Below are 18,537 nucleotides of genomic sequence, written 5' to 3'. Positions count from 1 at the left end.
TACCACGAAGGCCCTCAGCCTTAGGCAGAATCCAGAACCTGTGTAATGACATTCGTGGTAGCTTACCACATTTGTGATGCCCTACCACGAAGGTCGTCAGCCTTAGGCAGAAACCAGCTCCTAAGCGACGATATTCATGGTAGCTTACCGCATTTATGATGCCCTACCACGAAGGTTGTTAGGCTTAGCCAGAAACCATCAATTCCAGCTTCTGTGTGACGACATTTTTGATGGCTTACCACATTTTTTATGCCTTATCACAAATGTCGTTGGCTATTATTTTCAGCAATAGGGAATTTATTTCATAAGGGTATTTTGGTCTTTTCCCTTTACTTCCCATGACTTATAACCCTCAAGGAACGTATTATCTTCCATTAACTTTAGTTAAAACATCTCAAAAAGCTCTCTCATACACTTTTAACCCCAAGATTAGGGTTTTCTCTCAAGATCATCTCCTCAGGAACAAGAACATTCTTTCCTAAAGGGGTTAAACCCCAGTCAAGAAAAATCAAGGGCAGGCCGAAGGATTTATTTAGAAACCTTCAGAAACATTAGATCTCTTTCAAGATCAAGATTTAAGGTATGTGTAGTGTTCATCTATGGATCCAATCCGTTCATGGAGCTCAAGAACCATGTTTTAAATATTATTTTGTAAACTTTTTGTGGTGATATGAGTAAGTACATGTTGACGATTGTTGTTTAAGTTTCAATGTGATGTCTAAAGGTGTTCTCATGGAATATATATGTTTATTAATTTAAAACCATGAACTTTAGGTGGTTTAATATGGTTCAAGTATGAAACCCACCTATGCCTTAAAGAATGCATGCAAGGTGTTTGATAAAATGCTTAGGATGCTAGAAATTTATGTTTGTATGGTTCTATGATGTCTAAATGAAAAGTTCATGTTAGCTATATACTTCAATATGAATTCTATGATTTCTATGTGTTGCCATTGCGGTGGTATGAAACATTCAAGATAATGGAGATCTACAATATGTACAAGAAATATATCTATGCATTCCCTATAATGTTAAGGATGTTGACTAACTATATGAAATATGATATCCCCTACTTATGATATTATTAATTGTGGACTCAAATATTGTGATCAAGTTATGTCAGTTTCCTTCTATCGAGTCCTGGGGGTATTCAAACCCAAAAAACATAGCTGTGTGCCTAGAGCCATGTCATGTTGTCACGATAATCTCAGTCAAACCATAATCTATAGAACTCAGTCAGTTATGTGACTCAGGAAACCTCAAAAATCTCATGATCTTTGTTAACTCTTAGATAATAGTAATACTCCGTTAGTCAACGAAAGTTAGTTGATCTATCCATGTACAGTTAGTTGATATATATTTTTAGTCTCTTTAGATGGGAGTAGGAGTTAGCACCGAGTGAACCCAAGGATGGGAACTCACCTGTATATAAGGATGTGATTCTTAGCAGTCATCTTTGAGTTCCAAAACTATGTAGCCAACATAGGTTGAGACATCGCAGCCTATTATATGAGGGTAGATGAGGTGGCTTAACCTATTATATGAGGGTTCCCACCTTTTTCACGAGAGTTACCTATTATATAAGTGTTTCTCATATGTTGTCCTAACCAGTGGCGCGGTATTGACACCCTTCGAGTCAGGGCAGAGATTGGACCCCATTTTAGCCATAATGGCATATATGGGGCATATCGGTTAAACAACTACCTCCCACTATTTTAGTATCAGTCTCAGTAAAAGAACTCAAATAGTTCTTTAGATATCTGGTTAAGAAAAATTAGGGCGTTACATTCCGGTTCATAAAAATTAGGGCGTTACAAACTTGGTATCAGAGCCTAAGGTTCAATAGAGTCCTAGAAAGTCTTAAAGCCGCATCTAGTAGAGTCTTGTACATGGGTGCGTTGCGCGCCATATTTATGTATAGGAGGCAATGAGATGTTTTAGGAACAGTTCCCTTTCTTCAGTTTTCATGTCGTTCTAGTAAGCATAATTTTGTCCGTCTCTCAGTTTAATCCGCTCTTCTCTTATTTTAGAAATATGACTCCAAAGAGAAGAAATCAATCAGCTCTTTAGCCCGAAGATCCTTTGGGCAAATATGGTTCTCATGCGGAGTTCAGGAATGTATTTACCACTCTTGCTCAGTTTGTAGCTGCCCAGAATGAATGACCAGTAGTTGTTCTGGCAAACCTAGTGGCCAATCAGCAGCTGCTAGGGTTCAGGGCTTCACCCGAATGAACCCTCCATCATTCTTTGGGTCTAATCCAGACGAGGATTCTCAGGAATTCATTGACCAAGTCCAGAAGGTCATTGATATCATGGGAGTTACTTCTTCTCAGAATGCCAAGTTAGCCACATACCAATTGCAGGATGTCGCTCACACTTGGTACAAGCAGTGGTTAGCAGAAAGGTTAGAGGATGCAGGTCCTGTTGAGTGGGAATAATTCGTCACAACTTTCTTAGATAGATTCTTTCCCCAAGAGCTGAGAGTGGACAAAGTTCTTGAGTTCATCAATCTCAGGCAGGGAAATATGACAGTTATAGTGTATTCTCTTAGATTTACTCAGCTAGGCAGATATGCCTCTCATGTGGTTATAGATAACAGGGATAAGATGAGCAAGTTCATGTTAGGGATGAATGATAGTGTGGTAAATGAGTGTAGTTCTGCGAAGCTGAATAGTGATATGACTTTAGCTAGACTTATGACCCATGCTCAAAAGATAGAGAATTAGAAGGTTAAGACTAGGGAGAGGCAGAACAAGAGAGTAAGAGTAGGCAGTTTCTGTTTTCCTCAGCTCAAATTAGAGGGAGAAAATCATTCGCAGTTTTATCCTAAGTCAGCAGTTCCAGCCTCTTTCTCCGCTATTGCCCTAATGCCAAAGTTCAAAGACGGCAACAGAGATAGAGCACCAGGCTCTAAATCTCAGAGCAGTATTAGCAGTGCCCGCACTTATCCTCAGTGTCAGACCTGCGATAAGCACCATTAGGGTGTGTGTAGAGTGGGTCAAGGCATTTGTTTTGGTTGTGGAAAGCCAGGCCACAGAGTTAGGGACTGTCCTCAGCTAGGTCCTCAGGGTCAGTAAAATCATTCCACAGCTTAGTCCAGTCGCCCAAACTTGCAGGGTCCCACTTCAGTGCTACTAGTGCGCAACGCCCAAATAGGCTCTATGCTCTTCAGACCTGACAAGATTAGGAAAATTATCCTGATGTCGTTACTGGTACATTACAGATTTTCCATGTTCATGTTTATGCTTTGCTAGACCTAGGTGCATCCTTGTCTTTTGTCACTCCATACATAACAGGTGATTTCAGAATCAATCCCAAAATTTTAGCAGAGCCCTTTTCAGTCTCTACCCCAGTGGGTAAAACCATCATAGCTCAGCGGGTATACAGGAACTGCCAGGTTATGATATTTTAGAAATCCATGTCAACAGATTTAGTTGAGTTAGAGATGACTGATTTTGATGTCATTCTCGGCATGGATTAGCTTTTTTCCTGCTATGCCATAGTCTACTGCAGAAATAGGATAGTTTAGTTTCAGTTTTCGAATGAGCCCCTCCTAGAGTGGAAGGGTAGCACTTCGTCTTTCAGGGGTCAGCTTATTTCCTACTTCGGGCAAGGAAAATAATTTCTAAGGGGTGTGTGTATCATCTAGTGCATGTTAAGGATTCTAGTTCTGAATCTCCAAGTCTCGAATCAGTTCCAATGGTTAATGAATATTCAAAGGTCTTTCCTGAAGATCTTCCAGGCATTCCTCCCGAAAGGGAAATAGACTTTGGCATATACCTTCTCCCAGATACTCAGCCTATTTCTATTTCGCCATACAGAATAACACTAGCAGAACTCAAGAAACTGGAAGATCAGTTGAAGGATCTCTTAGATTAGGGATTCATTAGGCCCAGTGTATCCCCATGGGGTGTGCCAGTCTTATTCGTGTGCAAGAAAGACGGTTCTCTCAGAATGTGTATTAATTACCGTTAGCTCAACAAAGTCATCATCAAGAATAGGTATCCGCTGCCTAGGATAGGTGAATTGTTTGACCAACTTCAAGGTGCCAGTTATTTCTCTGAGATAGACCTCATAGCAGGCTATCATCAGCTTAGAGTTAGAGAATGTGAAATCTCGAAAACAGCTTTTCATACTCGGTATGGTCACTTTGAATTTCTAGTCATGTCCTTTGGTCTTAACAATGCCCTGCAGCTTTAATGGACTTGATGAGTTGGGTGTTAAAGCAGTACTTAGACACATTCGTCATAGTCTTCATAGATGATATTCTGGTCTATTCTCGCACAAAGCGTGATCATTCAAACCATCTTATAATTGTTCTTCAGACTCTCAGGGATCACCAGTTTTTCGGCAAGTTAATTAAGTGCGAATTTTGGCTAAGATCAGTAGCATTCCTTGGCCACATTATTTTCGAAGATGGCATTAGAGTAGATTTTCAAAAAACCAAAGCGGTAAGAAACTAGCCTCGCCTTATCTCTCCATCAGATATCAAGAGTTTCTTGGGTTTGGATTGCTATTATCGATGGTTTGTTGAGGGATTTTCTTTTATTGCATATCCTATTTCTAGATTGACTCAGAAGAAGGTCAAGTTTCAGTGGCCAAAACCTTACGAGAAAAGTTTTTAGGAGTTGAAGACTCGACTTACCTCAGCTCCAGTTTTTGCACTTCCCAACTGTTCCGATGGATTAATAGTATATTGTGATGCATCCAGAGTAGGTTTAGGTTGTGTCCTCATACAGCATGGTAGAGTCATAGACTACGCCTTCAGACAATTAAAGCCCCATGAGAAGAATTATCCTACTCTAGACCTTGAGTTAGCAGCAGTTGTCTTTGCCTTAAAGATTTGGAGGCATTATCTATATGGTGTTCATGTATACGTCTTCACAGATCATAAGAGCCTTCAGTATGTATTTTCCTAGAAATATCTCAATCTTTTCTGAGAAGGTGGTTAAAGCTCTTGAAGGATTATGACATGAGTGTTGTTTATCATCTTGGCAAGGCCAATGTAGTGGCCGACGCACTCAGTAGACTGTCCATGGGTAGTTTTTCCCATGTTAAGGATAGTAAGAAGAAATTAGCTCAGGAGATTCATCATCTTTCTAGAATAGGCGTTCTCTTAGTCGACTCTACAGAGGGTGGTGTATGTTTTCAGAGTAGTTCAGAGTCATCTCTAGTTTTCGAGGTGAAAGAGAAGCAAGATAGGGATCCTAGCCTTGTCAAGATAAAAGAGTTAGTTCAGAGTCAGGAAGTAGAGGTTTTCTCCCAAGGGGGAGATGGTGTTCTTCATTGTTAGGGTCGTCTGTGTGTTCCCGATGTAGATGACTTGAGGCAATAAATTCTTGCAAAAGCGGATGGTGCGTGATACTTTATTCATCCAGGGGCCACTAAGATGTACCGCGACTTGCTGGAGATCTATTGGTGGAGTGAGATGAAGAAGTACGTTGCAGATTTTGTGGCTAAGTGCTCTACATGTTAGCAGGTTAAGATAGAGCATCAGAAACCTAGTGGTTCCATGCAGGAGTTCACTATTCCTACTTTGAAATGGGAAGAAGTGAACATGGACTTTGTGATGGGTTTTCCTAGAACACATCATCAGCATGATTTAGTTTGGGTCATTCTAGACTGAATGACCAAGTCAGCTTATTTCCTTCCAGTTCGTACCTCTTACTCAGTCGAGGATTATGCCAAAATCTATATCAAGGAGTTGGTCAGATTACCTGATGTTCCACTATCTATCATCTTAGACAGAGGTACCCATTTCAACTCTCACTTCTGGAAAGCATTCTAAAAGGGTCTTGGTACCCAAGTTCATCTCAGTACAATGTTTCATGCTCAGAAAGATGGTCAAGCAGAAAGGACCATTCAGAATCTAGAAGATATGCTAAGGGAGTGTACAATTGATTTCAAGGGAAGCTGGAATGACCACTTACCTTTGATTAAGTTCACATACAACAACAACTATTACTCCAGTATTTAGATGGCTCCATTCAAAGCTCTTTATGGTAGGAGATATAGGTCTCCGATGGTTGGTTCGAAGTTAGTGAGACCACAGTCATAGGGCCTGACTTAGTATTTGATGCCTTAGAGAAAGTTTAGCTGATTAGAGAAAGACTTTGGGCTGCTCAAAGCCGACAGAAGTCTTATGCAGATCTTTGTAGAAAGGATATCAAATTGGAGGTCGATGACTATGTCAATCTCAAGATCTCTCTCATGAAAGGAGTGAAGATATTTGGTAAGAAGGGAAAGCTCAGTCTCCGATATGTCGGTCCCTTCAAGATTCTCAGTCGCTTCGGCAATGCAGCCTATAAGCTCGAACTACCTTTAGATCTAGCCTCAGTTCATCCAGTATCCCATGTCTCTTTGCTCAAGAAGTGCATAGGTGACCCAGCAGTTGTAGTCCCTATTAAAAGCGTTGATATTCAGAATAGCCTCTTTTATAAATAGATTCAAGTCGAAATCCTCGACTATCAGACTCGTAGGTTGAGGAATTAAGAAGTCCCTCTAGTCAAGGTTCTTTGGCGGAATTAGTCCATGGAGGGAGCTACTTGGGAAGCAGAAGCAGACATGCGAACCAAGTTCACTCATATTTTCTTTGCTAATTTATACTTAGATCGAGATAACTATTTTCCTTAAGCTTATTCAGTTACATGTTCAAAATTCCAGTATAAAATTGGTATCAAGTATTAGTGCATAGCTTATCATGCATTCATGAGTTCAACTTATCATTCATGCATCAGATATGTATGTTCAATTGGTCTATATTTAGTTTAAAATTCAACTCAGTCCTAATATCATGTGCCATTTAAGTATGATCAGTGTATGCATTGTTTTATCTTTTCTCCCCTCTCAAGCGGTCATCATTCGAGGACGAATGTTTCCAAGGGGGAGAAATTGTAATACCCCAAAAAATCCAAACCAGTATTAGATCCATGTACCAAGCTCATTCATAGTAAATCATGGTTATTTTATAGTTTTATGAGTAGGTTAGAGGTATATTAAGGATTTAAATAACTCCCAGCTTTCAGACAAATCAAAACATTCCGTACCGATTGAATTCTTGAGAAGGATATTGGTATAGTCAATGTCAAATGAGTATATCTCTCATTATACTTGGAATTTTTGAACTCATGACCTATAAATAGATAGATAATTGAATTATATTTCCAACGATACGAATTTTGGCTAAATTCAATATCGGAACAAATAGTTATTCCTATTTTACTCCAGCATGTCAGGCTAGAAATGGTGTGACGACATTCGTGGTAGCTTACCACATTTGTGATACCCTACCACGAAGGTCGTTAGCCTTAGGTAGAATCCATCTCCTGTGTGATGACATTCATGGTAGCTAACCACATTTGTGATGCCCTACCACGAAGGTCATCAACCTTATGTAGAATCCAGCTCCTGTGTGACAACATTCGTGGTAGCTTACCATATTTGTGACGCCCTACCACGAAGGTCATCAGCCTTAGGTAGAAACCAGCTCCTAAGTGACGACATTTGTGGTAGCTTACCATATTTCTGATGCCCTACCATAGAGGTCGTCAGACTTAGGCAGAAACCATAAATTCCAGCTTCTGTGTGATGATATTTTTGACGGCTTACCACATTTTTGACGCCTTGTCACAAATATCATCAGCTATTATTTTCGGAAACTGGGAATTTATTTCATAAGAGTATTTTGGTCTTTTCCCTTCACTTTCCATGACTTATAACCCTTACCATATTTCTGATGCCCTACCATGGAGATCGTCAGACTTAGGCAGAAACCATAAATTCCAGCTTCTGTGTGATGATATTTTTGACGGCTTACCACATTTTTGACGCCTTGTCACAAATGTCATCAGCTATTATTTTCAGAAACTGGGAATTTATTTCATAAGAGTATTTTGGTCTTTTCCCTTCACTTCCCATGACTTATAACCCTCAAGGAACGTATTATCTTCCATTCTCTTTAGTTAAAACATCTAAAAAAGATCTCATACACTTTTAACTACAAGATTAGGGTTTCCTCTCAAGATTATCTCCTCAGGAACAAGAACATTCTCTCCCAAAGGGGTTAAACCCTAGTCAATAAAAATCAAGGGAAAGCCTAAGGATTTCTACAGGAACCTTCATAAACATTAGATCTCTTTTAAGATCAAGATTTAAGGTATGCGTAGTGTTTATCTATGGATCCAATCCGTTCATGGAGCTCAAGAACCATGTTTTAAATATTATTTTGTAAACTTTTTTTGGTGATATGAGTATGTACATGTTGATGATTGTTGTTTAAGTTTCAATGTGATGTCTAAAGGTGTTCTCATGGAATATATATGTTTATTAATTGAAAACCATGAACTTTAGGTGGTTTAATATGGTGAAAGTATGAAACCCACCTATGCCTTAAAGAATGTATGCAAGGTGTTTGATAAAATGCTTAGAATGCTAGAAATTCATGTTTGTGTGGTTCTATGATGTCTAAATGAAAAGTTCATGTTAGCTATATACTTCAATATGAATTCCATGCTTTCCATGTGTTGCTATTGTAGTGGTATGAAACATGCAATACAATGGAGATATACAATATGTTTAAGATGTTGAATAACTATATGAAATATGATATCCCCTACTTATGATATTATTAATTATGGACTCAAATCTTGTGATCAAGTCATATCATGTGTGTCAATTTCCTTCTATCGAGTCCTGGGGGTATTCGTACCCGAAAAACATAGTTGTGTGCCTAGAGCCATGTCATGTTGTCATGATAATCTTAGTCAAGCTATATTATATAGAACTCATTCAGTCATGTGACTCAGGAAACCTCAGAAATCTCATGATCCCAGTTAACTCTCAGATAATAGTACTACTCCGTCAGTCAACAAAAGTCAGTTAATCTTTCCATGTATAGTTAGTTGAATTATGTTTAGTCTCTTCAGATGGGAGTAGGAGTTAGCACCGAGTGAACCCAAGGATGGGAACTCACCTGTATATGAGGGAGTGATTCTTAGCAGTCATCCTTGCATTTCAGAACTATGTAGCCAGCGTAGGTTGAGATATCGCAACCTGTTATATGATGGTTGATGAGGTGGCTTAACCTATTATATTAGGGTTCCCACTGTTCTTACTAATTTTACCTGTTATATGAGGGTTGCTCACATATTTTCCTTACCAGTGGTGCGGTATTGACACCCTTCTAGTCAGGGCAGAGATTGGACCCCATCTTAGCCATAATGGCACATATGGGGCATGTCGGTTAAACAACTACCTCCCACAGTTTTAGTATCAGTCTCAGTAAAAGAATTTAGACAGTTCTTCAGATATCAATTTACCAGGACTATTAGATACGGTCAAATTCAGTTATAGCACATAACTCAGAGAGTTCAACCAGATTCAGGGCTTTCAGATATAGTCATCCATGTTATCAGAACTACGGTTCCAGTGATGTATTAGCGTACAGATTTATCAATCAAGTAATTATGATCTTAGTTACTATGTATGTATGTTTGTACTCTTACGTTCATATCAGTCAGTCAGTAGTATTATTCATGCATGTAAACCCTTGCGTTAGCCTACCTCACTCATATACTTAGTACTTCAGTTGTAATGACGCATTTGTGTTATGGTGCTTTCTTTTCATGTTACACCATAGGTTCAGAGGCACGAGTCCCAGACCAGCAATAGCAATCGCATTCAATATACAGAGTTGTAGTGAGTCCTCTTCATTCTAGGACAACATTATTTGATTCATTCTTTTATTTCTTCAGTTCATTTTTCTGAGTTAGTTGGAGACATGTTCCTTCACCTCCTTATTTCAGACAGTACTTAGAGGCTCTTGGATTTACGCTCAAATTTAGCTTTCAGATTCAGTTTTCAGTTGTTTTGGGCATTTTTTGCCCGTATGGATGTTATATTATTTCAGTTGAACCTTATGGCCTATTGTGCATATTTTCCGATTATTATGTCATGAATTGTAGTATACAGGTATAGATATCATTCATGGGTTAGCTTGTGGTCCCTTGGGGTCATGAGCACTGTGTAGCATTCCGGTTTAGAAAAATTGAGGCGCTACACTCCCCCTTGAGGCTATTCGTCCCCAAACAAAAAACGACCGAGCTGAAAAGTTAGGGAAATATGCAATTCCCACATTTTCATCATCACTCCTCCTAATATTATTGGAATCTTTTTACACTATTTGTACCTGAAATTACCATAATAAGTTCCTAAGAGATAAACACTGACATGATAACTAAGTCGGTAACTGAAATATGGACTGATCCGAACTCATGAATGCATGATATGATGTAAGAATTGCTTGGTGAAAAAAATGGAATTAATTAATGGGATACTTGGTCATTATATCAACATCTGTTTCCTAAGTTTCCCCTCAGATTGACTAATTTTGTCAAAGAATCTTCACTAAAGTGACCTCCTTATTTCTCAATTTAGGAACCTGACATTTAAGGATATCAATATGAACCTCTTCATAAGAGAGACTATCTTTCACAGCCATGCTATTTAAGGGCACAACCGATACGGGATCACAAATGCATTACATTAACAAGAAAACATGGAAGAGTATATGAACTAATTCTAAGTCTGCAATCATATATAATGTCAAGACCTAAGGCTACCCCCTAGTCATAACACGGTGCTTAGAACTACAAGTGACCACAAGCTAACCCATATACTGGCAAACTGGTTGAGGAACTGATTTATAATGTATATACAAGATAAATTTGATGAGTGGTAACATAATCGTGAGAAAATCTGAATAATTATAATACTGGTAAAGTTTACAACTTGGTAAAACTAAAGAGAGAACTGGAATTACATATCATGACTCTGACTGACGATCTATGAAGCCTTTACTATACTGACTATAGATAGCTGAGACATCTCTCCAACTACCTCTAATCAATACATATGAATGATCAAATTACAACCCATGAACTGGAATGGACTTGAGTTTCTGAAATAGGAGAACTCATCATCTGCTGAGTGAAATCTGATAATTATCCTAGTATAATGTGTGGGCTACAACTGGTACCTACATTATGAGATAATGTATCACATAGACATATATGTAGATCAATTCTTTGAGATGTAATGAGTATATAGAGACATGCACTAAATCTAGGAAATATTTAAAACATGCTTTAAAACTAAGGATATAAGTTCTTTACTGAAACATACATTCAAAACATGGGCATACATGATAAACTGTAAGTCCTAATGAGATTTATAAATCATGAAATGAAACCAATTTATAAGTTGGAAAGCAGTAAAACATTGATACTGTATATAAATTTCATGTAAAGCTGAATAGACTGTAAAACACACTGATGAAAATGTATGGATAATGAGCATAAAAACACAAACATATAGAACAAAGAATGCAAGCCCAAGCATAAATATGTACTACAATAATCTATGATCTAAATAACTGAAATCTATGTAACAAAACAACTGATATCTATACGCTTGGTCATGCAAACCTGATCTGATATATTCTGAATACTACACTAAGACTATGGGAGATAACTACAATCGATATGTCCTAATCAGAGGTATCGGGGTACAACCTATAACCCCAGTTGGAAGGGTGCTGGTACCTAGCCAGGGGCACCAACACATGACTGACGGTGTGGATCCACAAGGCTAATGTCCCGAAGGATGAGGGTGTCATGCCTAACTAACAGGTCCCCCTCAAAATCTATGGTGGTATTATAGATCTAGACCTTAGGGACTACTACTAACGTCTTATGCCTAACTAACAGGGGAGACTCCATCCCTACGTTCACTCTATTCTAAGTGTTACTCAAATATGAATGACATTGGTGTTATTAGTCATTTAACATAACATGGTACTGTACTTGTAAGTGCTCAGCATGAACATAATGTTTTGAATATAATAATAAAACCATAATCTAACTGACTTTTTACTTGAAAATAGAAACATGTAAAACACATAGGTATCGGGTGTTCATAACACTCCACCACTTAATGATCACAAAAATACGATAACAATGCTTAAAATCGTGGTATGAAATCATAGTTCAAAGACACAAAATATAAGGCATTTCAATAAACAAGTGAGAAACATGAATTTGAACATGGAAATGTGTTAAACATAGAGGACAACATATTTACACGGTTTCATATATAATTTGTTGATGTAGCATGAAATCATTTGAATATAACATGGGTAATTGAAATTTAAAGCATAAAATAACCTAATTTACATTGGAAAACATGTTGAAATGGCTTGAATTAAGATTGCTAAGAAGACATAGATTAAATTCATAATTTACATGGATAATTTCATAAAAAGAAGATTAAAAATTCATACTTGAATAAAAAGGGGATTTTGGGTCTCTATAGGTGGAAGGGACCCATTGATGAATACCCCACATACATAAAGTTTCTTGACTTGTGAAGAAAGTTTGAACCTTAGGACTTGAAGAATGAATTGTGTGAGGAACCCTAATCTTGATGTTCTTGATATTCTTGAATTTGAATCTCGGGACTTGAAGGATGAATTTTGGGCGAGGAACCCTAATCTTGATGTTCTTGATATTCTTGAATTTGAATCGTGGGATTTGAAGGACGGATTTTGGGTGACAGACCCTAACTTAATGTTCTTGAAAATGGAAGAAGAGAATATATTGTTAATTAATTGAAAAAGTAAGGAAAATAATGCCTCTTTATGTTTTTAAGTCGTGGGTTTGGAGTCTAAAGAGTAGAAAATACCAAAAAAAACCCCTTAGAAACCTTTTGGAAATCGTTTGGAAGCCATCCCAATGAGTTTGGGTATGAATCGTATGTTCTGGGAACGGGTCTTATCTTGAGTCATCACCAGGAGACCAAATTTAGTTTCCTATTTTTATGGGTACAAGTCCTCCTAATGACTCGTATGATCTGCTTACGCGTTAGTATCAGGAGTCATATCCACTGGCAGCTTTGACAGTGCTTCAGTAATTTGGCCATAACTTTCCACCCCGATATTGGATTAAGTCAAAATTGGAATCGTTGGAAAGGTAATTCAATTATATATCTATTGGTTGGTCCTTTTCTCAGAAATTATCAGTATAAAAGAAGTTATTCTCAGTTGAAGATGAATATAGTTATATACATCCCAAGAATTTAATTGCTAAGGAATATTTTGACTTATTCATAAGCGAGAAGCTATTTGAGGACTTAATATATACCCAAGTAACTTATAAAGCTATCAAAACACAAGGTTTGATTCTTGGATCATTTATTGGTCAGGATACAGGTCCTATCTTACGACTTACAATAAGTCATTATGACTTGTAGCATCACTCGTAAGATGGACAGAAACTTAGGGAACCTATACTGTTGAACTCACGACTTCACTTCATATAATTCGTATAGTAATCTTATGAATTTAAGGGCCGAGTTGTATCTAAAATAAAACATCAACCATTTCATACTATATTAGATATGACTATAATATACGACTTAAAAAAATGAGTCATATGTTGCACAGTGATCTTGAAACATGGGGTATTACATCTAACTCATAGGCTACGTACCCAATATGACCTACAACCAAATAAGGACTAATATAGGGAGGACTGAGCTTTCCTTGCTTACCAAATCTCTTCTCCCCTTTCGTGGGTAAACTTTGAAGTAGATAAAATAATTAACAAAAATCTCACATTCCTTTCTTTTCACATCTGCATAGGACTTCTAATGACTCTAAGTTGTTTTTTGGCTTTCTCTAATCAGTTAAACCTTCTCATAGCCTCATAGACTGAATCTGACACTATCCGTATAGATTTACCAACTTCAAACCAACCCATAGGGGAGTTACACCTCCTACCATAAAGTTTCTCAAATGTACCATTTGAATACTAGAGTGATAATATGAGACCTTTTAAAATTTGGCGATTTTATTTTTGATCCTTCTGCATGCCTAATGTTGATTTTTGACTTGAATTATGTTTAAAAATGTTAAAAGGGTATTTTGGGAAAGTTTAGAACTTTTCAAAAGGGGTTTGGGGTCATTTTAGGACCCAGAGTGCAATACCCCATAAGATTCTAGACACGTTTCCGGCTCATAGATGCATGCTTAAAGGGGTCTTAAGGATTTAATTTCATACTAAGTGCAAAAGACTTAGCCTTTTTAAGACCCCAAGAATTTAAATATTATATTTTTGTCCTTATTGAGTTTGAAATATTAAGTTTTGAGTTGAAACATGTTTAGGGATGTTAAAAGGGTCATTCGGGAGAGTTCCAAAATTTTTAGAATAGGTTCAGAGTGTTTTTGGACCTCAGAGGTAGAATGCCATTGTGGTATGGGTTTTTCACACAGGAAAGACCTCCACAATACATGGTGTGTCATGGAGGTTAGCCTCTATGATACACATCATGTCATGGAGGCTAGTCTTCACGATAGCCACCGTGCCACAGAGGTTGTATTTTTCTACAATTTTAATTAAAGTCCAAGGAGGCATTTTGGTCTTTATTCCTCCTCCAAAACACTTAATTACGAATTAATATTAAGGTATGTGGGGTATTAATTAGTTGTTTCCTTCCATCCATTGAGTCCTAAAAGTCCCTTTTTATTCAAGTATGAATTCCTTATCTTCTTTTCACGATATTTTAATGCTAAGTATGAATTTACTCAATGACTTCTTAGTACTTTTAAATTCAAGCCATACCAATATGTTTTTCCATGTAAATATCTAATTACATTCTTCGAATTTTAATCACCCATATCTTATTCATTTGACACCATGTTAAGTTATCAAGTTAAGAATTAAACCATGTGAGCATGTTGTCCTCCCAAGTTTAACACATCCCCATATTTAAATTCATGGATTTCATCAGTTTAGTAAAAGGTATAATGATTTGGGTCTTTGAATCTTAAATTTCCTCACAATATTTTAAATAATATCATGGTGTTTAGAGTATCGTTTGGTGCTAGTGGGTTATAAACTCCTGATACCTATATATTTATATATGTTTCAGAATTACAAGTAACAAGTCAGACAAATCATGATTTTTACTATCATACTAAGTTTCTTATGAACATGTTGAGCATTATCAGTTGTGATTTCCAGTTGACTTTATTCAGAACCAGTGTCAATTTAGTTGGGAGTAGGATTTAACATTGAGTGAACATAGGGATGGGGGATCATGTGCCAATCGAGGGTGTAACCCTTAGTAGCAGTCCTTGAGTTCCATACCTACATAACCAGCATAGGTTTTGAGAGGTCTTCCTACCTGTTTAGGGTGGACACACTCTTTGAGACATCATATTAGTGTATCCACACAACCAGTGTCAGTACCCATGACAAGGTACTAACAACCTTTCAATTAGAGTTACATTGGAGTTGCAGGTTGTACCTCAATTAGCTCTGATTGGGGCATATCGGTTACATAATAGCTCCTACAGCTTCAGTTTAATACTTAGGTTATATTAGTATAGGTTTGCATGATCAAGTATTTAGTTTATTAGCTTTTCAGTCAGTTAGTTTTACAGATTATCTCAGTACGTGTTTTACTTGGTTTTGTATTCTTTTTATATATTCATGATTTCATGTTCAGTGTCCATATGTATTTCAGCTATCCCTACCTCACGCAACAGCACATTCAAAGTATTAGCCGCATACTATTTTTGTGCTATATTGATTTTACAATATAGGTTCGAACGTTCAGTTCCCCGATCACCCTTAGTCAGCTCATTACCATTTAGTAGAAGTAGTGGTAAGTCCTTAGCCATCAATGATAGGATATTTTTAGTTACTTTTACCATTTTACTTTATCTCAAACAGTCAAAGTTAGTTGGGGGGTTTGTACCATCAAATCCTCATGTTTTAGAGGCTTTTAGATAGATAACGTTTTTCCAGTTTTATCTTTAGTTCAGACATGTTGGCCAATATTTTAGTATTCTATTTTTACAGTATTTGTATCAGTTTATCTTCCTTATATGATACCTTATTATTACTTCGCTCAGTTCTTACAGATACCTGATCATGGGTTAGCTTAGGGTCACTTGTGGCCCTATACACCATGTTACGACTAGGGTGTAGCCTCAGGTCATGACAAAATATGGTATCAAAGCCTAACGATTTAATGTGTCCTCAGGTGTATTAAAGCCGTATTGAGTTGAGTCTTATGAATGGGTGTGAAGTGTTCTACACTTATGGGCAAGAGGCTATGAGAAGTTTTAGGAAGGTTTCCCTTCTTTTAGTATTGATGTCATGCGAAAGAGCATGAGCTTTATTGAATTTTCTTTTTCTAACTCATCCTTCATCCATTTATAGAAAATGCCTCCTAGATAAACAACAGCAGAAGAAACAATAATCAGCCTGCACCACCACCTATTCAGGAAGATCCCCTGAACGAATGTGTTTCTCACGTAGAATTTAGGGCCGCTTTCACAGCTTTGGCCTATTCTATGGCTATTTAGAATGAGCAATAGTCTATTGCTCCAGCCAATCCAATGATGAATACAACTGTAGCTAGGATCTGAGACTTTACTCTAATGAATCCTCTATTATTTTCTGGATCGAATTCTGAGGAGGATCCACAAGAGTTTCTATATTGTGTGCATAAGGTGACAGATATTATGGGTGTTATTCTGAGTGCGAGTGCTAACTTAGCTGCTTATCAGTTGCTGGGAGTAGCTCATATTTGGTTTAAGAAGTGAAAGGAAGACAAAGGTGTTGAGGCAGGACCTATAGAGTGAGAGGAGTTTTTCATAAACTTTTTAGATTGGTTCTTTCTATTAGAGTTGTGGGAGGCTAAGGTTTAGGAGTTCATCAATTTGAAGTAGGGTAACATAAATGTAAAAAGAGTACTCACTCAATTTTACTCAGTTGGCATGGTATGCTTTGACTATGGTGGACAATTCTAGGTCCAGGATGAGTAAGTTTGTGTTGGGGAGTTTCTAAGGAAGTGGTTAAGGAGTGCAGGACAACTATATTGATCAAGGAGATGGATATCTCTTAGTTGATGGTCCATGCTCAACAAATTGAGTAGGAGAAGCATACGGATAAGGAAAGGGAGAATAAGAGGGACAAAATAGGTAGCTTTAACTTTTCTCAACCAAGGTTGGAAGGTGATAATTGTTCTCAATTCTGCCAAATTTTTTTAGCTCCATCCCCATCTTCATCCATTGCACTAGTGCCTAAGTTCAGGTAGGTTAGTTGGGATAGAACGCCAGGCTCTAAGTCCTAGGGTAGTGTAAACAGTGGTTATAGCAATCTGCTTTGTAGAAAAAGTAGTAAGAATTATCAAAGAGAGTGTAGGGTAGGTAGTGTGTGTGTTTCGGATGTGGCAAGCCAGGCAACAAGATCAGGGATTGGCCAGAAAGGAAAAATATTTGTCCAGTAGGTTGCCCAACTCAGCAGAAGGCCACGTCTAGTGCCACCAGTAGGCATCATCAAAATTGACTTTATTCTTTCTAGACTCGGTAAGATTAGGAATATTCTCCTAATATGGTTATGGGTACGTTACACGTCTTCCATCTTAATGTTTATGCATTATTAGACCTCAGAGCTTCACTTTTATTTATGACTCTTTATATATTTATAGAATTTGGTATCAGTCCTAACATAATAGCAGAGCCTTTCTTAGTGTCTACCCTAGTGGGTAGTTCTATTATAGCTAGAGGGTATCCAAAAATTGCTCGATCACAGTATCTTAGAAAGTTACGTTAGTTAATCTTGTGGAGTTAGAGCTGATTGATTTTGATATCATTATCAGCATGGATTGATTATACTCGTGTTATGCCTCAGTTGATTGTAGAAATTAAATTGTCCAGTTCCAGTTTGCTAAAAAGCCTGTTATTGAATAGAAGGGTAGTACTTCAATGCCTAAGGGTCGATTTATCTCCTATCATATGGAAAGAAAAATTATATCCAAGGGATGTATTTATTATCTTGTTCGAGTCAAGGACTCAAATTCTAAAGCTTTGAGTCTTAAGCCAGTTTCAGTAGTGAATAAGTTTCCAGAGGTGTTCCCTGAAGATCTTCTTGGAGTTTCTTTCAAAAATAAAGTTGACTTTGGAATAGATCTTATCTCGGACACCACACCTATCTCAATTCCACCTTACATAATGACCCTAGTAGAGCTTAAGGAATTGAAGGAACAATTGAAAGATCTCTTAGACAAGGGTTTCATTAGTCATAGTGTTTCTCCATGGGGTGCTTCAATCCTGTTTGTGTACAAGAATGATGGTTCCCTCAGAATGTGCATGGAATATTGTCAATTTAACAAATCACTATCAAGAATAAGTATCCTCTCCCAAGAATTGATGACTTGTTCTATTTCTCTAATATAGACCTCAGATCCGGCTACCATCAGCTTAGAGTTAGAAAATGTGAAATCTCAAAGACAACTTTTAAAACTTGGTATGGTTACTTTGAATTCCTAGTTATGTCTTTTGGACTAACAAATGCTCTTGCAGCTCTTATGAACTTGATGAACAGGGTGTTCAAGTAGTACTTAGACATATTCATCATAGTCTTTATAGATGATATCCTTATTTATTCCCATAGTGAAAGTGATCATGTA

The sequence above is a fragment of the Capsicum annuum genome, chromosome 8, assembly GCF_002878395.1.
Source record: "Capsicum annuum cultivar UCD-10X-F1 chromosome 8, UCD10Xv1.1, whole genome shotgun sequence".
In the NCBI taxonomy this organism is placed as follows: Eukaryota; Viridiplantae; Streptophyta; class Magnoliopsida; order Solanales; family Solanaceae; genus Capsicum; species Capsicum annuum.
This window is presented reverse-complemented; position numbering follows the sequence as displayed.